At 59.2% G+C, this 22,338-nt stretch overlaps 1 protein-coding gene across 3 annotated transcripts in view; it reads left to right on the plus strand.

Moving 5' to 3' along the window:
• The window catches only part of GNG7 (G protein subunit gamma 7), a 122,805-nt gene that overhangs the window by 91,414 nt on the left and 9,053 nt on the right, over positions 1-22,338 (plus strand). Inside the window, exon 1 of one of the 3 annotated variants that reach the window (XM_034997515.1) lies at positions 6,235-6,363. The exons of the other annotated variants lie outside the window; for them this stretch is intronic. The gene's annotated coding sequence lies outside the window, so the exon portion shown is untranslated. Of the gene's footprint in view, positions 1-6,234; positions 6,364-22,338 lie in introns of those variants that run through there. 3 annotated transcript variants of the gene reach the window in all.

Here is a 22,338-nt window from a genome sequence, read left to right on the forward strand (position 1 = left end):
AGGGTAACCCCCCAGGCGTCAGAGGGGACAAACCAGGGCGACCCCCACTCAGTGTGTGTAGTGAAGTGTGTGAAGCATCCGGGAGCTCAGGAGTCAGATGGTTACAGAACACAGTCTCCTGGGGGTCAGTGGAACCCCCTGACCCAGGGGTCTCACCTGGGGGAGATTCTGCTCCCCAGGGGACATTGGTGACGTCTGGGGACATTTTTGGTTGTTTCAACTCCAGCGAGTGCTCCTGGCATGGAGTGGGTGGGGGCCAGGGATGCTGCCCAGTACCCCACGGTGCTCGGGACTCCCGGCAGAGAATGGTCTGCCCCGGGGTCCCCAGTGCCCTGGGAGAGACCTGCTTTAGAGAAAACCACCCAGCTGCCTCCATCCTGCGTCTGAGACGCTGGAGCCTCCCAGAGCCTTGACTGGACCTCCCCCACTGGGCCGTGGGCTAGGAGGTTTCCACCCAATGTCAGCCCGCCATGCCCCAGCCTGTGATGCTAGCCCCCGGGGCCCAGGGCGGCTGAGAAAGGCTCGTGTGGCCCAGACGTGGCAGCAGAGGCGAGACCCTTTGTGTAAGTGGAAAAAACCCTGTTGGTTTGTGGAAAGAGCTAGTAATTTTGCAAAGGAAGGGGGGCCGGCTCTCAAGAGCATGGGAGATCTTGGGAGCCAGACAGAAACAGCCTGGCCTGCGTTGGCCCGGGGGCAGGGGCTTCTGTTGAGCCCCCAGGGCAAGCCCACAGCAGAATTAGCCCCAAGGACCAGCGCCACTCCCCCCACCCCAAACTTGAGGGTCTAGCTGCCGGCTTTTCAAAGTGTGGTGGGTCCTCAGCGGCTGCAGGGGTCCCCTTGGGGGCCCAGACCAAGGCATCTGCCTGGACTCCCTAGCCTGGAGCGTCCTCAGACACACATAGGAGGCCAGTGCTGGCCACAGTGATGCAGCTGGACGGGACACTCGCCTCTCCCTCGTGGCTGTGCTGAGAAGCGGGAAAGGGGTGCCCCCCCCCAGTGGTGCATTCTCATGGCAGCTGGGGCAGCATGGGGTGTAGGCTTGCACTCAGTCTCAGGGTCACCCGACAGCTGGACACGGTGGCCCCCAGCGCCTGTCCTGCCATGGGTGTCCAGTATCAGAGAGAGATTCAGCTCTGTCCAGGGTTCCACCTGGAGCAGGGGTCCCGTTCCCTGGAAAACAACAGCTCCAAAGTGCCCGGGGCCCACCCCTGTGTGATCTCAGGACTTCCTGGCCTTCCTGTGGACCCTCTGGCCCTCGGCAGCCAGCCTCAGATCCCGCGCCTTCCTGCGCCCATATACCTGTCACCTCCTCCACCCGAGGTTAATTGCTTTGCCCCGAGTCTGCATTTTCCACCTCTCCCTCTTCGGTCCCGGCACGTGGCTTCCAGCAAAGTAGAAAACCAGGCATGGAAAAACACTGAGCATTACGTTTCAAGGCTCAGTCCCTGAGTGTTTTGTTTTTCTGATACTGGTGTGTCCGATGGACCGGCCTGTCGTGCTCTGGAATGGGATAGTGGAAGTTCCAGAAGTTCCAGTTCGAGTTCCACTCGAACCCCTCTGCCCCCCCGGGAAACACAGGTGTCTCTCCACACAGGGTTGGTTGTAGAGAGTAAAGCAGGCTCTCCAGACCCCCCAGTTTCTCTGGAGGACACAGCCGGTGCCAGCTCACACGCCACATTTCTGCCAACAGGAAAGTACATCCCTGAGAAAAGCGGGAGATGGTTAAGGCAAAACTATTGAACTGCTCTCCTCTCTCTCTCTCTCTCTCTCTCCCCCCCTTCTCATTTGGGGCAAAGCGGTGCTCTTTGGAAAAACTGGAAAAGGTATGTAGCGTTCTATCTTACTTCATGAGTTTGGAATCTGTTGTTTTTTAGAAAAAGGGAACAAGCAAACTACAGTGCTGGGTGCGCACATGACACGCGGGGCATCGTGTCGCCGTGGAAAGAGCTCGGGGCTCGCGGCCAGGAAACCCACATGCGGACCCCGGCTCTGTCGCGTTCGGAGGATTCCTTTCATCTCTGCCACGGAAATAACATCCCCAGCCTCCCAAGAATGTTGCAGAGATGAAGCGAGGCCCTAGATCTAAGCTCGCACAAGCCCGGGCGCTGGAGCCGGGGCGGGGCGCGCCCCACGTGTGTGCGTCCGGGAAGCGCGTCCAGCCGGCTCGGCTGCTGCCTGTGCTGGTCGTTCTCGGTGTCCGCCCCCCGCCCGAGCCCCGTCCAGCTCCAGACGGCTGGTGGTGACGTCACCCTCATCCCCCCGCCTGTGATGTGCGCCTCCTCTCTGCTGTTCCCAGTCAGTCCAGCAGACGGGTCGCAGCGCTGTCCGTCCCTTCAGAGAACCAGCTTGGGGTCTCATGGACGCTTGCGCCGTGTTTCTGGTCTCAGTTTCGTTTATCTCCACTCTGCGCTTGTCACTTCCTTCCTCCTACCAGCTTTGGGGTTCTCTTGTGTTTCCTCAAAGTGTGAAGTCAGGTCGTGGACCTGAGAGATCTTCCTCCTGTCTTCACAAAGCGCCCTGGTTTACACGTCCGTCTCGTCCAGAAACAGCCTCACGGAAACATCCGGAATAATGCTTGACCACACACCTGGCCATCCCACGGCCCGGCCAAGCAGACGTGGAAAGCTCACCAGCCCCTGGTCTCCCAGGCTGCACGGCCACTTGCCCAGCTGCACGGCCCCTCAGAGCCCCCCGGGCCATCGCCACGGCCCCTGGGAGGGGCAGGACGGGGTGGTCGCTGGGGACTCGGTGAGGAGAGCCGAGGGGGCAGCTGGACGCTCCTGCAGATACGTGTGCACCCACGGTCACAGCATCCAGAGAGTGCAAACAACCCAAGTGCCGTCAACCGATGAACGGATGAACCAAGCATGCCATGTCCCTCGGCCGCGAGCAGGATCCAGGCGCCCACACGCGCGGCCCCGGGGACGGACCCCGAGCCCACGAAGCTCAGGGAGGGAACCGGACACAGAAGGCCACACGGGGTGTGCGTCCACGTGGGTGACACGTCCGGAACGGGCTCATCCACGGACGGGAAGGGGGCTCAGGGGGCGGGGGCGGGGGAGAAGGTGGGGAGTGACCGTTGATGGGGGCGGGGACGCTCAGGGAGGGACCCGGACACGGAAGGCCACGCGGGGTGTGAGTCCACGTGGGTGACACGCACAGAACGGGCTCATCCGTGGACGGGAAGGGGGCTCGTGGGGGCCGGGGGCTGGGGGGGGAGGGGGACGGGGTTGCTTTTGGTGATGGAATGTTCTGGAACTAGATGGAGTGTGGTGGTTGCACAACACTGTGAATATACTTAATGCCACTGAACTGCACACTTGAAAATGGTTAAAACGAGGGCGCCTGGGTGGCTCAGTGGTTAAGCGACTGCCTTCGGCTCAGGTCATGATCCTGGAGTCCCGGGATCGAGTCCCGCATCGGGCTCCCTGCTCAGCGGGGAGTCTGCTTCTCCCTCTGACCCTCCTCCCTCTCGTGCTCTCTGTCTCTCATTCTCCCTCTTAAATAAATAAAATCTTAAAAAAAAAAAAAAAAGGTTAAAACGAGGGCGGTCAGTGGAGCCTGCAACTCCTTTTTTTTTTTTTTTTTTAAGATTTTATTTATTTGACAGAGAGAGACACAGCGAGAGAGGGAACACAAGCAGGGGGAGAGGGAGAGGGAGAAGCAGGCTTCCTGCCGAGCAGGGAGCCCGATGTGGGGCTCGATCCCAGGACCCCGGAATCACGACCTGAGCCGAAGGCAGACGCTTAACGACTGAGCCACCCAGGCACCCGAGCCTGCAACTCTTGATCTCGGGGTCACAAGTTCGAGCCCCACAGTGGGTGTGGTGCCTCCTTGATGAAAAAAATGGTTAAAACAAATGTGCCGTTATACATACATCTTACCGTATGTATGCACTTTAAAAACTGACAACGGGGCGCCTGGGTGGCTCAGTTGGTTAAGCGACTGCCTTCGGCTCAGGTCATGATCCTGGAGTCCTGGGATCGAGTCCCGCGTCGGGCTCCCTGCTCAGCGGGGAGTCTGCTTCTCCCTCTGACCCTCCTCCCTCTCGTGCTCTCTGTCTCTCATTCTCTCTCGCAAATAAATAAATAAAATCTTTAAAAAAAAAAATAAATAAATAAAAAAAATAAATAAATAAAAACTGACAACGTAATATACCAAAAAACGTCGAATTGTATATTTTAAATGGTGAGTGGTGTGGTTTCTGAGCTGACATCTCTAAAGCTGCTAAAAAGAAGTGGTGTAGGGAAGAGAGGCGGAAGACCCAGCGTGCCGCGGAGGGGTCGCGGTGCTGGAATCGCGGCCAGGGCCTTCTTGCGCCCCGGCATCGCGTGCCTATGCTGAGGGCATGGCCGATAGGCCTTCCCAAACGCCTGAAACAGCAGGTGTGAGTGTTCGGACACGGGGCGGGATCCTGGCCCCGCCTGGTCTCTGCCTTGGCGTGGTGGGCGTGAAGGGGACCGTGTCCCTCCCGGTGCAGGCGTGGGACCCACGTGGGCGCAGGTGGGGCCCCCACGCTCGGGGGCAGCAGGGGAGGAGGCAGGACTGTGGCCGGCGAGCCGTCCGGTGAGGCGGGGAGTCCCGGGCCGTTGGGCACCTGCGCTGGTCACAGAGAGGTCCGCTGGTGTACCTGGCAGTTTGTTCTGGAATGCAGCCAAGAGCCCGGCCCGGTGAGGAGTGTTTCGTTGCAGACGGCTCTTTGGCCTGGAATTGATCGACTATCGGATCTCCATATTCGCTGGCTTGGTTCCTTCTCGGACACACCTGGGCTCCCTCCCGGTTCTGTGTGGCCGTGGGCTTCCTCCCCGAACAGGACACACAGCTGTTTCTTCTGAGACCGATGATTTTCGTCAGGGATCTTGGGGTCAGGAGGGAGACCTTATTATTATTTTGCATTATTTTTGTATTCTGTATAGATTATTTTTAGAGTCAGATTCATTTAGGAGCAGAAGGCCCAGTTGGCGTGACATCGCAGGATGAAGTGGGGGGATGTCCTGGTGGCCACATCGGGCTGCGCCCACCACCTCCTCCAGGCCTGGGTTCCTGCTCTGGTATCTCCAGTCACGCCCCTCGGCAGTATTAGTGATGCTGCATATGACAAATGACCCCGAACTCCACCCATGTGTTCTCCCACAGTCTCCGGGGTCAGGAATCTGGGCGCAGCCTGCTGGGTCCTCTGCCCAGGGTCCCACAGGGCCACCGTCCAGGTGTCAGTCAGCCTGCAGCCTCACCTGGAGACTGGGGGAGCCCCTGCCCCTGAGCTCCCTCGGGGTGCTAGCAGAGCTCACTTCCTTGCAGCTGTGGGGCTGTGCACCGGGGTGCCTGCTGCCGGTCACTGGGGCGGCCGTCGGCTCCTAGGGCTCACCCCCCGCTCCTTGCCGCGTGGGCTTCCTAAACACAGCCGTCCCTGGCCACGCCAGCAAGGAAGATCTCACGGGTGGGGACAGAAATGCAGGAGTCTCCGCCGTCTGTGGAAGTCCCGTGCGGATCCCGCAAGATCAGGCTCATGTGTTCTGTGCGTTCTCCGCTTCCTGTGTGTCCCGGGTCCTGCGGAGACTCCAAGGGCTGGGGCACCGAGGCCGCCGGCAGCCACGGTCCCCTCCCAGCCAGAGTCACAGGAGACTCGGCACTCCCTGGGCAGCCCCGGGCTTGGCTGCCTTCCTGCAGTAACAAGAAAGGGCGTAATGGAATTTGGACGGTTGAGAAAGGGGATGTCAGCGTGAGCAGAACCAGACACTCGATCTCATTGTTAGAAATTCCGCGTGGGTCATCGAAACCTCATCTTGGGGCAGAGGCCGCTGGAGTGGAGATGAACTCACTCCCAGAAGAGGTTTCCCACAAACCCAGCGCTGGCACCCGGCACCCCACGGCCGGCCATGGCCACCCGTGGGCACCCAGGCACCGAGATGCCTCCCTCCCAGTCGCTGGGGCCCACGGCTCCTGCGGCGGTGTCCTTCTCTGGAAGGTTTCATAAGAGACAGCAAAACCCCACTCTTAGCACCACGTGGCTGACGCAGGTCCTTTGCTCCCTGTCCACGCCCCCGACGAGCGTGCAGCCCGGCCGCCCCGTGGCTGAGGCCTTGCCAAGCCCTCCCCTTGCCCGCACTGGCCGGAGCTGGCCTCCCGCGCTGGGCCTCTCACTTCTCTGTCCCTTTACTCTGTTTACGGGGTCACACGTCCATCCAGACCCACGTGGGTTAGCACTCAGGTGGGGGGTTCCATGCAGACATCCTGATGCTTTGCTGTAGTGCAGAGAAAGGCCCCCCCAGACCCTCCTGTCTGCACCGCGGGGGCATCTGGGGCCCCTCAGGAGTTCTGACCCGCCTGGACACCAAGGATTCATGGGGAGTGCACCAGGAGCAGGTACTGGGAGCTGGCCTTCTCCTCTGACCCCGGAGGGACCAACACCGAACACAGATTTCATGGGAAAGCTGCCTTGTGGGGTTGGATATCCCTAGACCAGGTCTCCTCGCCGGCACCGCGGACCCTGGGCTGGGGCCCTCCCTGCGGGGCATTCCGGGCACTGTGGGGGCTGAGCAGCATCCCTGGCCCCACCCCTCAATGCCAGGAGCCCCCCACTTGTGATGACCACAGAGTCACCCCAGCAAGACCCCACTGTAGACTCCGCGCCCCCCACACCAGGAAAGTCTGAAACTATTCAGTCAGTCCCACTATGGGCTGTTTGTTTCTGTTGTTCTTCCTTGTTAACATGCAAAATGCCCCCAGTGACAGCCCTTAGGAAGAGCCCCTCTGCGTCTGCTTTGTCCCCGGACTTTCCAGCCACAGCAGAGGTGGAGTGGGACATCCCTGGGGACTTCACAGATGCTCTGTGATGCGGTGCGCAGCCTTCAGGGGCTGGGTGTTGGCCAGCGACCCAGCGTCCGAGAGCAAGGAGCTGCCACTGACGGTCCAGGTCTGAGGCCCGTCCTCCTGCACATGTGCCCCCCTTCTGCAGAGCAGAGAGGAGTCGAGGTGCCCAGGAGCCCCCATCTTGGCCCCTGGAACCTGTGAATAGATGCCTGCCACGCAGAGGGCAACTCGCAGGGGCGAGCAAGTCACGGCCCCCGAGGAGGGGGTGACCCTGGGTTCCCGGGGCGCCTGGCGTCCTCACGAGGCCCTCACGAGGGGGAGGCAGAGGGTGGGAGTCCCAGAGACGGGCAGACCCCGCGCTGCTGGCGGTGAGGATGGAGGGGGGCCGCGGGCCAGGAAGAGGCCGAAGCCGGGTCTCCCGGGGGCCCCGGGGGGACCAGCCCTGCCCGCGCCAGGGTTTTAGCCCCGGGAGGCTCATGTCAGATTTCTGACCCCCAAAATGGTCAGAGAATATATGTGTGAGGTCTGAAGCCACCAAGTTGGTGGTCATTTGTGACAGTGACCACAGGGAATGCATAAAGGGCCCAGGGAGCGTCCACGGAGCTGAGGACACCCCGAGAAGGGTTCTTGCGCAGACTGGCTGGGCACCTTCTCAGAGGGGATGATGTTCCCAGGGCTTTGTGGGGGATGTAGGAGTTCGTCCGCGCGTGGGGGGTTGGGGGGAAGGACCTGCCCGAACCAAGGTGGGAAGGCTGCGTCTGCCCTCCCCCCACCCCCGGCCTTCCTGCCCCTCACGGGGCCTGGGTGACGGCGCTTCCTCAGTGCTCAGAGGCCAAGGGCAGGAGTGCTCAGTGTCCCGGCCCAGCCATCGGGCTTGCAAACCCTCACATGACTGCAGTCATCGCCCGGTGACAGAGGGAGCCTTCTCTTCTGCTCCCGCATCAGCCACATCGTCACCCTTGGTCACCACCCGCGCCCACAAGCCGGCTCATTCTTGGGCGCTGCGCTCTCAGCCCCCGGCAGCACCGTGTGCCCTGCAGCGCTGTTTTTCCCTCGCCTGTGGGCACCTCATTCATTCCCGAGTCCCCAGCCCTTTCTAAATATAGCCGCCCGGGGGACCGATTTAGCCCGCGCACAAAAGGACCAGGCTGACAGGGGAGTCACGAGACGCTGTTTTCCAAGGGGTCCGTGGCTTCTCTTGGGAAACATCCACCTGGCAAAATCCCAACTGGAGCTTCCCTGCCCCCCACGCCACCAAAAGGTCACGGATGCACAAAGGCTCAGAGGAGGCCCTCACGTGGCCGGCCCGCCCCACACCAGGCCAGGGTGACTGTGACCCCGGAGAGGCCGCGGGAGGGGGGTGGGGGACCCAGTGCTTGGAACCTCGGACGGGCTTCAGAGGTGGGTGGCGGAGGCCAGGGTTGGGGGTTAAAGAGGTTTTGTGTCTGCCTAGTATTGAAGTTCAAATGCCAACACGGCTCCCGGGGCTCTTCGGAGGTCCCCACTGTGGCGTGACCCCAGCCCAGCTTCTGGGGACACAGGGAGGCACTTGCCCCTCCCTCTGACTTTCTGGCCTGTGTCCAGGCTGTGCTGTCCTCGCCGTGTGCACGTTTCTCTGGAGTCTGGCACAGGGTCTCCCCCGGCTGCCCCCAACGCTGCTGACAATCTGGGCAGGTCCTCTCCGCGGGGGGGCATCCCTGGCGCTGCAGGGGGGGTCAGCAGCATCCCTGGCCCCCCCCTCGGTGCCAGGAGCACCCCTAGTCGTGAGGACCACAGACGTCCCCGGGCACCTCCCAGTGTCCCCTGGGGGCGCGGTCCCCCTGGGTGAGGGTCCCTGTTCCAGGGGGTCTCACGACAGCACTACAGTGCGAAGGCTACCCCTGGAGGCGTGCGGGGCCAGGGCCTCACGCACCGCGGGCGCTGATCTAAGTGACTGTGCCACCCACAGGCCCTGTGAGGGGGCGGCTTCTTGGGCCGGCACCTCGGAGCTTCCTCGCCCCCTCTTCTGTCTCCCTCTGTTTGCTTTGGGATTTTTTCCTCTGTCGACATCAACACCCTGTCTCTCCTTCCGCACGCCGTGTACCCAGGAGCAGTCCTCCCCGGCGGAGGGGGGTGGGGGCTGCATTCCCCCCCCAGCACTGTGCCCCCCGCCCCCCTAGAATCTGGCTGCCCCTTAGTGTTTCTTGGGTTTGGGTTTTTTCTTCCCAAGTGATGGCTGGCAGGGGCGGGCGTCTCCCTCTTGTCCCCGGGAGACACAGATTCAGAAGCTCTGAGCTGCACAGTTGCTGGTTCTGGAAGTTTTAAAGCAAACTGGAGGCTATTTCTGTTCTCCCTGAAGACGAGGGGTCGCTGTGCGCCTGCCCCCTGCCCTCCCAGCCTCTGCAGCCCCAAGGGCCCCCACCCCCTTCCAGCCAATCTTCCAGGGGCTCTGACTCCCGGTCCCGGCCCCACGAGCCCGGCGGCCCCGTGAGGGGGCTGGAGAGGAGCAGCCGGGCTGTCCGAGCTGGGCGTCGCGAGGCCGTGTGGCCGGAGGTGACCTGCACGCGCCCTCGCGCCGCAGCCTACCGGAGCCCCAGGGCTGGCTGCGGCCACTAACGGAGCACTGCGGGGCACCACGCTGGTTCGGATGCCGTGCCCACATCTCTGGGCAGGGAAGGAGGAGAATGGCAGGAGTCGTGAACGCAGCACGCTGAGCTTAGTGTCCACACTCAGCGGTGAGAGCGAAGGCCAGCTGGGACCATCCCGGGCTGTGGACCCACGTCCTGCACAGAGAGTGCTAGAGCGAAGCCGGCCCCAGTCCGGGGACCCTGTTCCGGCCTCGCCCTGGCCTGTGGGCCAGCTCTGCTCTGTGTGACAAACTGTCCCAAAGGAGCTGGCTCGCAGGTCTGGAGGTCAGAGGTCGGGCATGGCGTGGCTGGTTTCCCGGCTCGGGGTCTCACCAGGCCGAAGTCAGAATGTCTCCTCTGGAGCTTGAGGTCTCTGGGCCCGTTCAGATTGCTCCAGAATTCCGCCCCTTGCAACTGCAGGACGGGGGTCCCCACTCCCTTGCTGGCTGTCAGCTCCTAGCGGCCGCCCCCATTCCATGCCCCAGCCCCCCATCTTCAGAGCCGGCAGCAGGGATCTCTCTGCACCAAATCCCTTCCAAGCTTCAGATAGTTTCTCCACCCTTTTAGGGGCTCCCCTGATTCTATCAGGCCCACCAAGGGCAGTCTCCCCGCCTTAAAGCTGCTGCCACATGGCAGAGTCTTTCCCTGGAGCGAGCTTGGCTCCTCTACTCAGGTCCCACCCACACTCAAGGCCAGGGGATCGTATGCAGTCACTGGGGGTCATCGTAGAGGGAAGCCCCCCACACCTGTTTCATCTCCGACAGGCACGCATACCCTGGCCCTGAGGAGGGCTGCCCTGGGGCTCCCGGGGCCGGAGGCTGGGTCTCGTTGATGCTCCTGCCGCTTCCTGAAGACGTGTCTGTGTGGGAGACACGGGATGGTTGAGCGGTGGGTTCCTGGAAGGACCGACTCCGGAGCCCCGCTCACCTCATTTCAGGTGCCATCAGCCCTGGCCTTGCTTCCCCACGTGGGAGTTAGCCTCGGGCCCGCCTCTGCAGCCCTGGGCCTGGCGAGTTCGCACCTTGCTGAAGAGATGTGAGTGGGCCTCCCCGAGGGGCCCCAGGGCTGTCAGGGAACATTCGGAGCCTGGAACTGCCCAACGAGACCCCCCAGCCACCTCCCCCCGGCTCTCAGAAGCCCGAGCCCCCTGGGTGCAGAAACACGGTTCCCCGCAGCCCAGACCTCATCCCTGACCTCCCTCCTTTTAACAGCGGGGGGGGGGGGGGGGGGGGGGGCTGCCAGGAGGGGTCCTCAGCCACACCGCCTTCAGGCCACCAGCACCCTGGGCCCGCGAGCCGCTCCTCGAAGGCCCTTCCCTCCTGGCCGCCGCCCCGCCAGGCACATTTTTCACATTCTTTTCCTGCTACGCATCCCAGCCCGCCAACTTTTGGAAGCCTCCACCGGCAGGGCACTCTTCCTCTTCTCGTAAGGAGCCGGCGCAGGCCGCTGGGGTGCGGGCTCCCGGAGTGGCCCGGAGTGGCGCCCTCCCCAGCTATGAGAGCTATGTGTGGAATTCGGAGGGGTCGCGGGCATTTTTGTCTGGCTGTCATTGCTTCCTGTGAAGCTGGAAAACACCTCCGGGGATGGAGTCGGCACCCTGGGCGGAACAGAGAGGCTGCATCAGCTCCCGGGGTGGGGTGGGGACCGCAGCCCAGGGCGTGTGCCGGGAAGGCAGGGAGCAGACCCGCTTTAGCCCCGGGATCCCCGCAGGGCCCCGTGTGCACCTTGGCTTTGCACGCCACCACGCCGAGGTTCGGCCCGCGCACCCCCAGGGGGGTCTCGGGCGTCTGCTTGCCGTGCGTCCCCCTGGGGGCGCTCCAGACGCTGTCATGCTAAGCACCCTGGCGCGACGCAGGGTCTGAATGACCGCTCAGAGCCCGCTACGTCTGGGCCTGAGCTGAGCTCGAGCGCCCGTTACTCCATCCGACTCACTGAGTCCCATCAGGGGAGGGCCGAGGAGACAGAAATATGATCCCGGGAAGCCCTCCCGGGGGTCCTCCACGGGATGCCGAGGTGACATGCCTTCCAGGGAACACACGGGTTTCTTGGACTCACATGGGCCACGCTGTGGGAAGGTGGCAGGGAGGGGTGCTCTCGTCCGTGGGAAAACATTCCCAGGACTCGGAGTCCCAGCTTCGCCTACATGCTGCTGGACAGGAAGCACACAGCTAAGACCCTTGTCACTGACGCTTACTCGGGGTTCTCTCAGAGCCCCCAGCGCCCCAGGGCCCCCGAAGTCTGCAGCATACACAGCAGCCAGGCCTTCCCCAAAGGAAGAAGTGGCCCTGAGGCTCCTGGGACCGGTGTGGGTGTTGAGAGCCCTGGAACCGTAAACCCTCAGACCCAGGAGCGCCGTAGACCCCACTCCCTAAGCCCTCTGCCAAGTACACGGGCCGTGGAGGATACAAAGTCCACGCCAGCCCTGACCTCGAAGCTTGCCTCTGTCCACGGGGAGTCGGCACGGAGGGGGACAGGGCAATGCGGCGGGATGTGGCCAGGAGGCCCCCGGGGCTCGTCTCCCCACGAGTCCTGGTTTGGGAATTACATTCGAACCCTGGTCCAACCTCCACCAGCCAAGTGGTCTCGGGAAGGTTATTAACGTGCACACATCTTTGAGCCTCAGTTTGCAAACATGTGAGAATGGGCACAGTAATTCCTTCGTGGCGCCGGACATCATGGCCCTGATGAATGACAGGGACTGCTAGTACTCTTGACTGCCATTTCTGCAAGTTGCTGGGGGGTGACTTTGAACAAACGTCTGCCCGTCTCCAGGCCTCCGATGCCTCATCCACAAGGTGAGGTCAGAATGACCAGAAAGCGCTCAGCTTCTGAGCAGCAGGAGAAGCTGGGAAGCTCAGAGCCTTGGGAGGTGAGGGATACGTCCGTGATCTTGGGCTGGCGATGGTTTCACAGGCGTGCGTAAAGTCATCAGACTGAGCTTCCCGTGTGCGTGGCTTACACAGGATGAAGCTGCTGCACCATCTTTTTTTTTTTTTTTTTTAAGATTTATTTATATAGGGCGCCTGGGTGGCTCAGTCGGTTAAGCGACTGCCTTCGGCTCGGGTCGTGATCCTGGAGTCCCAGGATCGAGTCCCGCATCGGGCTCCCCACTCGGCGGGGAGTCTGCTTCTCCCTCTGACCCTCCCCCCTCTCATGTGCTCTCTCTCTCAAATAAATAAATAAAATCTTTAAAAAAAAAAAAAAAAGATTTATTTATATATTGTAGGGGGGTGTAGGGGCAGAGGGAGAGAGAGAGAGAATCCCAAGCAGACTCCCTGCTGAGCACAGAGCCCACAGGGCTCGATCTCATGACCCTGACATCATGACCTGAGCCGAAACTGAGAGTTGGACGCTTAACCGACTGCGCCCCCCATCTTTACGTACCTATGTAACAAATCAGATACTTCTCCAGCTCCGTGTCTTACAGGTGAGAAAGCTGGGGCTCGGAGAGCCAGGGCACGTGCCCAGGACTGGGTCTGCACGCCATCGCCCAGCACCGCATGCAGGCTAGCCCTCGTGTTCCTGCCCACCCGCCAGAAACACGAGTCTTCCACGTCACGCTCTAAGTCTGGCAAGCCGTTCACTGGTTTTAGTTCTTACTGGGAAAACAGCATTGGCTTGGGTTTCAACAGCAGCAAGAGGAGGTATTTCTTTTTCTTCCTTTTCTTGTAAAAAGCGTTTGCTTAAAAACGTTACTCCACACACATGATGGAATATCACTCAGCCACGAACAGGGGCTGCCCTGGGGAGGGACCCCGAGCCCACGATGCTCAGGGAGGGAACCAGACACAGAAGGCCACGCGGGGTGTGAATCCACGTGTGTGACAGGTCCTATTTCTCTAAAATTTCGCTTGGGGATGGTTTTAAGCAGAGAAGTCGTATGGTGAGATTTCTCCTAGAAAGGTGATTCAGGGGGCCACGGCAGAAAATATTTTGGAGGAAGACGTGGACCCCATGCCCAAGGAACTGGCAGCCCTTGGAAGAGGCAGGCGGCCGGAGTACTGATCCCCTGGGCACACGTGGTGGGAACCCATACAGAGAGGCCCAGGATGGCCCTCTGCATTACCTGGGGAGCACCCACACCCAGAGAGTGGGGTCAGATGGCGGGAGAAGAGAACTCAGGCCTCTTTAGCCCCTTCTCAGGGCACTGATCCCATTCAGGAGGTCCCCACCTCCTGACGCTGTCCCTTTGGGACTTGGGATCTCTGCATGAACTTGGGGGGACACATTCAGGCCACAACAGCAGGAGAGATGCTGGGGGAATTCCCGGCAGAGGACAGTGAGTGACAAGCTTGGACTTTGCACCTGATTCTGTGAGGGAGCTGGGCCCCCTCGCGGTTTCTGCGTAAGGGAGGGTCAGGCTCCAGCTGTCAGAAGGGGGGGTGCAGGGGGCACAGGGGGCTGCTGAGGCTGCAGGCAGTGTGGGGAGGGCCCGGCGGGCAGAGAAGTCTGCGGCCGGCCGGCCGTGGGTCTCTCGTTCTGGGCCTGGGCCAGATGCAGGTGTGCATGCAGCTTTCAGGTGCTGACTCAGTTTCTCCTGTGTGTGAAGCCACACGGCCCAGAGAAGAGGCCGCTGGCATCCTCCCAAAGCAGCACCCAGGGCTGCAGTCGCTGGGGCGCACTTATCAAAACGGCGTAATAAAAGGGAGCATCCCAAAATGTTTAAGGCGGACGCACAGAACGGCTGTTGAAAAACTGGTTGGAGGCGACTAGGGAGCTGGTGGCTGGTGACCGGGGTGCGGAGGCGTTTCCGGGGGCTTCCACTCCCTGCTGAGTTTTCCATGAGAACCCTCGAGTGGTTTTGTCAAGTTCTGTCCCGGGTTTTTCACTCCTTCACGCATTTCCTCCCTTCCGTCTGGGCTCATGTTTCTCTAATATCCTCTTACTCTACCTTAACAAGGCTGGTCTGCTGAAGAGGCTGTCTGTTCCTGTTTGTCTGGAAATGTCTGTATTTCACCTTAAATCTGGAAGTCTGTTTTCACCAGGTCTAGGGTTTTCCCTGAGTCCACCTGATGGTTGGTGCTTTTCCCTCCAGCAGCTTACGTTTGCTTGTTTGCTTTGTAATTAACTGATTTTATTGAGGTGTGATTCACAGTCAGTAAAATGACCAGATCTTAAATGTACAGCTGGATGAATTTTGACAAACATCCACCTGTGAACACCCAACACCTCCGTCAAGACATAAAACGTTTCTGCTGTCTGACTTCTTTTGCTGGACAAGATATTCTTGAGATTCACACATGTGGCTCCTCTCCTCCGTAGGCTGGTTTTGTCATTGTAAATGCCACCATATTTCATGGCATGAATTGGCGCAGTTTGCTTATTCGTTCTCCTGTTGGCGGGCATTTGGGTTGCTTCCAGTTTTTGCTATTATAAATACAGACGTACGAACATCTCGTACAAGTCCTTTCCTGGAAGTATGTTTTTGTTTATCTTGGGTAGGTCCCTAAGAGCAAAACTGCTGGGTCATGGGTTAGGTACGTGTTTCGCCTTTTCAGAAACTGCCAACCCGTTTTCCAGAGTGGTTGTACTGTTCTACACTCCGTTCAGAAACGCCTGCAACTTCCAGCATTTCAGCGCCGTCCTCAGTATTTACAGCTGCCAGTCTTTTTCATTCTCGCCCCCATAGCGCTCATGAAGGAGCCTCCCATTACAGTTTTCCGTTCGTATCTCCCTGACAACTGATCAGGGAGCAGCTTTTCCTGGGCTTATGGCTAGTTCTCTGTCAGTGTCTAAGATGCTTATCCTGCCCGAGGTTCTAGGTGAATCTGTGGCTGAAAGTAGTATTTTGTTTCACCCTCAGTTTGGGGGAAACTGTCTGTTGTTACCACTTCAGAGATGCTTCTGCTCCGTCCTCCCTCTTCTCCTTCCAGAGCTCCGGTCACATGTGTGTTACACCTTTCCTGCTTCCTTCTGTCTTTCACTTCTCCTCCGCCTCTCCTTCCCCTCTGCGTCTGCGTGCTTCGTTCTGGATGTTTTCCCTGAACCGTCCTCCAGCTCACCAACTTTCCCCTTAGTCGTCTTCAGTAATACCGTTCTCTCCGCGGGGTTCCTACCTTTTAGATATGGGCGTCACGCACAGGTCCACTGGTTCTTCTCTGGTGTCCCGTGCTGCTAAAACCCCAGTCTCAGCTACGCATCTCCTTGAACGTAATTAACACAATTATTTTAAAGTGTCTGTCAACTCCAGTGTCGGGAACCCCCGTGAGTCTGTTCATCTTGCCCGTTATTCCTGCTGGTTTTTGTTTGTGGGGCCTTATCTCCTCGTCTGCCTGGTTATTGCTGGTTGTGTGCTTGATATTGTGCTTGCCGACCTGTCTGTGGAAATAATTTGAGTCCTCAGACCGTTTACCTGTGCCTGGCATTTAGGGCTGCCCGCGATCTAGGGTTGCCTCAGTCCGGTCCCAGGGGCTGGGTTTATTCGGCACTCTACCGCAGTCGCTCTAAGGGTTTACCTGTATCCTGTTTACCCGTATCCTTTTGTGTGTGTAATAAATGCAGGGACCACATAATTTTGCAGGATTATTTGGGAAAATTCTCTCAGGTAATGTCACCTATGGTAGAAGCGACGGTAAAATTAAATTCCATCTAAAATACAGTCTAGGGACTCCTGGGTGGCTCAGTCGTTGAGCGTCTGCCTTCGGCTCAGGTCATGATCCCAGGGTCCTGGGATCGAGCCCTGCATCGGGCTCCCTGCTCTGCCGGGAGCCTGCTTCTCCCTCTCCCACTCCCCCTGCTTGTGTTCCCTCTCTCGCTGTCTCTCTGTCAAATAAATAAATAAAATCTTAAAAAAAAAAAAACACAGTCTAATCAGAAATTGCCATTCATTCAAATGCCCAAGAAAAACACACACAGTATCTGCCCATGTTGTTACCACATCTGAGTTTTTCTTATGCTTGGACTGCAGTGCTTTGTTCTCCCCGTTTGTACCAAGGGAGACTTTTCCCAGCGCTCTCCCTTTGCAGGGCCCTGGATCTCAATCTCCGTATCGCCAGCCTTGCAAGGCTGATGGAAGCACCACTCAGCCTCTTAGCAAACCTTCTGTCCTGGGAAAAAGTTACCCCAAAAGCCAGACTCCTGGGCTTCTGTCCTCCCCCAGATCCTAGCTGTAAATTCTTCACTAATAACCCTCCAGTGCCCTCAAGCAGATACGCCTGTGTTCTGTCCAGCTTTTCTGGTTGCCCTCAGCAGGAGAGCCTGTCCATGTTAGCGGGCCCACGGTGGTGTAAGCCAGAATCGGCAGATAGAGGTCTTCATTCAAAGTCCAAGGGACTTAGTCGGCGGAAGCCGCCAACATGGATCATCTGGATCTTAGAACCACCGGTGACAAACTGGGAACCCTTCTCAGCTTTTAGAACCGCCCTCTTATTTTCCAGTGGAGGAAGCTAAGACCCAGGTCAGGGCAGAGCTGGGACGTGAACCCACTTCCAGACATGCCAGTTGCACCTTCAGAAGCCGGTGGCCACCTTTGTCCCTTGGAACAAGGTGCCCGGAAATCACTCCATTTCTCCCTGAGACCTGAGGCTCTGGGGGCTCCGCAGGAGGGCTTTGTGGCTGAGGGTCCCCAGAGGCCGGAGCATCTCTGATCACGCACGCACCCGTCCCACGCGGCCCCTGGGCATCTGAGGGGAGTGGCCACCGCAGTGCAGCTCCGTGGGGAGCGGGATTTCTCAATAGCTTCCAGCAAGCCGGCCCTTCCACCTTCGCTGGGTACAGGACGTGCAGGGCACCTGTCTCTGGTTCTGTATCTCCAGCAGCTGCGTTTATGATTAGCAGTCGCCACGGTGCCTCAAAGAGGGCCTGCTCCGTGGCTGCCGGCCTCTGGGCGCCCCCGTTCCTCGGCACTGGAACTTGGGGACCTGGAGGTGTGCCAGGCCTGGCCCAGGGAGTGCGTGTCGTTCTGAGCACCGCAGAGTTCGCTGGAGCTCAGAGAGGGGAAGTAACTTTCCCAAAGCCACACAGCTTTGAGGTCTGTGCAGAATTTAGGCCTGCCACCTTCCTTCCACTCGGCTCCTCCTTCTGCTTCTCTCCTCTCCAGCACCTGCAGCCTCACCTGCTTCGAAAGTGTGGTTGGTTGAGTTCAAGGGGCAGCTCGCCCTGTGTGACTTCCAGTCACAGAAGGTCGCTGGATGCTGAGAAAATTAAACCCCTTTTGAAACAAGCTTCTGTTTTCATTTGTTACCATTTTAGTTTCAAAAAAACTTTACGTTTTGCCCAAATGAGCCTCTCTTAGCCGCAGTTTCTTCTGATAAAGGACTTAGATTCTGCCCCCAGGAGACATGGGGCAGTGTCTGGGGACGTCTGTGGTTGTCACAACGGGGGTGCTCCTGGCACTGAGGGTGTGGGGCGGGGCGATGATCACAGAGAACAGTCTGGCCCCAGTGTCCAAGGTGCAGGGCGGGAAGAGACCTGGCCTCCCCACTGTTGACCGAGCATGTTAGATTTGATAAACACAAGGGTTCAGCCACCTCATAGCTTTGCAGATGGGAGCCCAGACTTCCCGGCCGATGCTGCCGCCAATTCTGATCACACTTTTTCACCTGCATCTGCCCATCCATCCGCTCAGCAAGCATTTATGCCAAACCTCGTCTGCCCCGTGGGTCTCACGGCAGCGTGGGGCAGGCCTACGGGCAGGCGGCCCAGCTCCACGAGGAGCTCTGGAGGAAGGGGTTCGGCACTCGGTCAGGGATGGCCACCAGACCCTCCTGGAGGGACGGGTGGGGACAGAAATCCATTCTGCACAGAAATGAGTCATGGGAGGGCTGGTGACGCCTGAGCATGGCATGGACCAGCCTCCCTGTCTCGGCTTCATGATGTCCCACGGTCACGTAGGACGTCACTGTCGGGAGAAGGGCACACGGGACTCTGTACTATGTTTGTAACTCCGTGTCTATGATTATTACCAAGTACAGACTAGTGCCATGACTTTGGAAATTGTTTAACTTGTAAAGTTAAACATACACCTGCCTGAGGAGCTGGAAATCCCACACTCGGCGCTCACCCAGGAGGACTGGGAATGTGGGCTCCCACAGATCCTGTGTGCGAGCACACATCGGGGCATTCTTCACCATCGCCAGCGACCCTGCCGTCGCCCAGTTGGTGAACGGGCCAACATACCACGCTGTCCCCGGGTGGAATACTACACAGCCCCGAAAAGGAGCAGCGTGCCGGTGGGCCCCACGACAGGGCCTCGTGCTGAGGGAACAAAGCCAGGCCCACACGCGGGACTCTGTGTGCAGACCTCCCGGATCGGGGCTGCCGAAGCCGTGGCTTCGGGGGACGGAGTCTGGATCTGGAGGGTGGTGTCAGCTGCATGACAGGATGTGTTTGTAAAACCTCGTCAACCGTGTGCCCAAAAGGACAGATTTTACTGTATGCAAATTGTACCTTAACGGGAAACATTTCATTGAAGGAAGTTATAAAAACCATCCCTAACAAAATTGTCACTTTGAGGGGCGCCTGGCTGGCTTGGTGGGTGGAGCGTGTGACTCCTGATCTCAGGGTCATGAGTTCGAGCCCCACGTTGGGCGTAGGGCCTACTTAGAATTGTCGCTTTGAGGTTCCTGTCTGCCTTTATCCACGTATACTTTAGCACAGCGGTAGATGACCGAACGTTGGAACGTTGGCGCTTTGTCAGTCTCTCTTCTCACACGCGCCCCCTTGGCTCTCCGCCTTTTTATGAACCGTTTATAACAGCCGCGTAATGTTCCGCCTGGGAAATGTCCCGCTGAATTTGCCGTTCCCCTGTCGCAGAACAAGACCTGTGGTTTGGTTCTGAGCTCTCGCTGTTATAAACCTCTCGCACACGGTTTCTTATTTCCTTTGATGTCCCCCCCTTGGGATGAATGCCCAAGCGGAAGATTTAAGGGACGGCCTTGGAGTCCTTGGAGTCCGGTTTAGGAGGCTGAGACGGGGTTACAGGACCAGGGAGTGTGGAGCGAGTGTGTCAGGTGGTGCTCTTCCCCTGGCCCTCCTGGCGTCGTGGGTGAGTGAAGGGACAGCTGGTGGTGCTCTCTTCCCGCTTGCTGCCCTCCGTTGCCCGCGAGGCTGTTCTGCTCACTTTATTTTTTACCAGCTAAACGACTTCTTACCTGAATAGCTTCAGCGAGTCCTGCGCGGCCTCTCCGCGGGGCCCAGCCAAAGTGTTGCTGACGTGTTCAGGGTCGCCCATCAGCTTCTGTGTTGCCGTGGCCTTTGCTGGCTCGGTGGTCTTGGTTTCCAGTCTAATTAGCGTTTGTCGTGAAGTTCCACGCCTCTACGGAAGATCAGAGCTGCCGATCTTCTCCGTTCATTCTGTTGCTTCAGTTGCTGGAACGTAACTTCTCCGTGATTGAGATTAAGTGTCCTGTGCAGCTTTACTGATTTGTCTCTATTTTTTCCTTATTCTATGGCTCTTTTTATGGAATCTCTCTGGGTGTGAAATAAAGGTCTGATGCAATCCGGTGGTCCTCACGCAGGGCAGCCCTGCGCCCCGGGGACGCCGGGCGACGTCCGGACGTCTGTGGCCGTCAGGACTGGGGGTGCTCCTGGCACGGAGGGGTGGGCCGGGGACGCCACTCAGCCCCCACAGCGCCCCCCAGAGAACGAGCCGGCCCTGGGTCGGCAGTGCCGGGCGGGAGAGACCCCATTCTGACTGATTGCCCGTGTTGCCGCGTCCACAGCCCACCGTGGAAGACGTGCCGCCCCCCCATGGCGTGTTTGACCCTGCGTGTGCTGGAGCCTCGTTGTGAGGGCAGACCTGTCCCATCTGGGGGTGACTGCCCTCTCTTTATGAGGACCACAGCCTCACGACGTACCGCAGGGCGGGGGACCTCCGTTGTCCTCGCCTGTCACCCCCCCCCACGTGAGGATCTCGGGCAGGAGCCCCTTATGCTGGGCATGGCTTCCCGGCCCTTTACCCGGAGGCCAGGCGGGGCCGGCACGGGAGCCGTGCCCCTTGGCGCCTCGGCAGCGGCAGGACCTGGAGTCGGGGCCGGGACAGACCGCCCGCGCCCGCTGCCTCCTGTCCCCCAGCCTGCCAAGGCTGTGCCGGGCTCCTGGGGCCGGGGAGGCTCTGCTGGGCCCGGCAGGTGCGGCCAGGTCGGGCGCCTGGCGCCGTCCCATGCTTCTCGTGGAGCAGCAGCCGGTGAGGAATGTTCCCTGGGCTGACTCAGCGCCCCTGCCTGCTCCGCTGGAGCTGGCCTGATCCCGGGCCGCGGCTGGGCCGTGAGCCAGTGACCCACAGGATGAGGCTTGGGTCTGCGGCGTGCACTGCGGTGAGGCCACCGGTGTCTGGTCCCAGCGTCTGAGCACGCTCACTCGCACACATGTCCGTTCACACGCCCGCGCACACGCACGCCCACATACAGTGCTCGCGCACACGCACACGCACGCCCGCATACACGTGTGCTCGCGCACACGCCCACATACACGTGTGCCCGTGAACACACACGCCCACATAGTGTGCTCACGCAATGCACATACGCGTGCCCATGCACATGCACGCCCACATACACGTGTGCCCGCGAACACGCCCACATACATGTGTGCCTGTGAACACGCACGCCCACATAGTGTGCTCGCGCACACTCACACGCACGCCCGCATACACGTGTGCCCATGCACACGCATGCGCACACATCTATACACAGACTGCACATGTGCGCGCGCTCACCCGCACACTCACATACCCACACTCACGCACGTGTGTGCACGCACACGCACGCACCCCGTGCAGCCATCCCTGGCCGTCCTCTGGGGCCGGGGTGATAACCCAGCCCAGAGGGAGCCTCTTGGGACATGGCGCCTGGAACCGGAAGCCAGCCACACTTAGGGGCTTCGTGCTTCGGAGGGAGGCCACGGTTGAGGGTGGCCCCAGGGGGGCAGGGTCCTAGGGTCCCAGTGGGCACTTCTGAGTGTGGATGCCCAGCAGGACGCCCTGACCTTCCAAGGAAAACACGCCATGGGGCCAGCCCGTTTGTTCTCCGTGTGCATCTATATTTAGCGCTGAGTAATTTAGGTATTTGTAAGCCCAGCCAAGGGCAGTTTTCCCTGAGTTGGATGTTTTGTGGCTGCTTTGAAGCTCTCTGCTGAATCAGAGCTCTCTGGAAACCCACACGTGGCCTCTGTGCTCCCAGAACAGACACACTCAGGCCTCTTCTGACCCAAAAGGGGGCTGGATGTCTGCCGGAAGGGACAGGGAGCCAGGCCGGTGGAATGATCTTTTTTCTGAGACTTTTATGGAGGTCACTTTAGAGTCGCATGCAGTTAAAACAAATCAGAGAGAAAGTCCATGTATCATTCGATCTGTTTCCCCAACGGTAGCATTTTGTGGGAGTATGGCCAATATCACACGCCGGATGTCAACGTGGATACCGTCCACCTACCTTATTCTGTTGCTGCCGTCTTGCCTGTGTGTGTGTGTGTGATTCTGTGCAAGGTTATTGCACGTGCAGGGGCGTGAACCCACTGCCCCCTCAAGGTAGTCCACGTTTCCAGCGCCACAAGGAGCCCCCTCCTGCCCAGGCCTACCCGCCTCCACCCCCAGAATCGTGAATCTATCCTCCATCCCAACAATTCTCTCATCTCAAAGATGTTCTATGAATGGAACCTCACGTCTTGTAACCTTTGGGGATTGGCTTTTTTCACTCAACGTAACTGCCTGGAGATCCACCCGAGGTGTTGGGTGTATCAGCGGTCCATTTTTTTATTATTATTATTGCTAAGTAGAAAATGTTTTGAAAATCTGAAATCTGGGGCACCTGGCGGGCTCAGTCGGAAGAGCGTGTGACTCTTGATCTTGGGGTCATGAGTTCGAGCCCCACACTGGGTGTAGAGATCACTTAAATAAATAAAACTGAAAGAAAGGAAAGAAGGAGGGAGGGAGGAATGGAGAGAGGAGAAAGGGAGGGAGGGAGGAAGGAAGGAGAAAGGAAGGGAGGGA

The sequence above is a fragment of the Mirounga leonina genome, unplaced genomic scaffold, assembly GCF_011800145.1.
Source record: "Mirounga leonina isolate KUSES-001 unplaced genomic scaffold, KU_Mleo_1.0 Mir_94, whole genome shotgun sequence".
In the NCBI taxonomy this organism is placed as follows: domain Eukaryota; kingdom Metazoa; phylum Chordata; class Mammalia; order Carnivora; family Phocidae; genus Mirounga; species Mirounga leonina.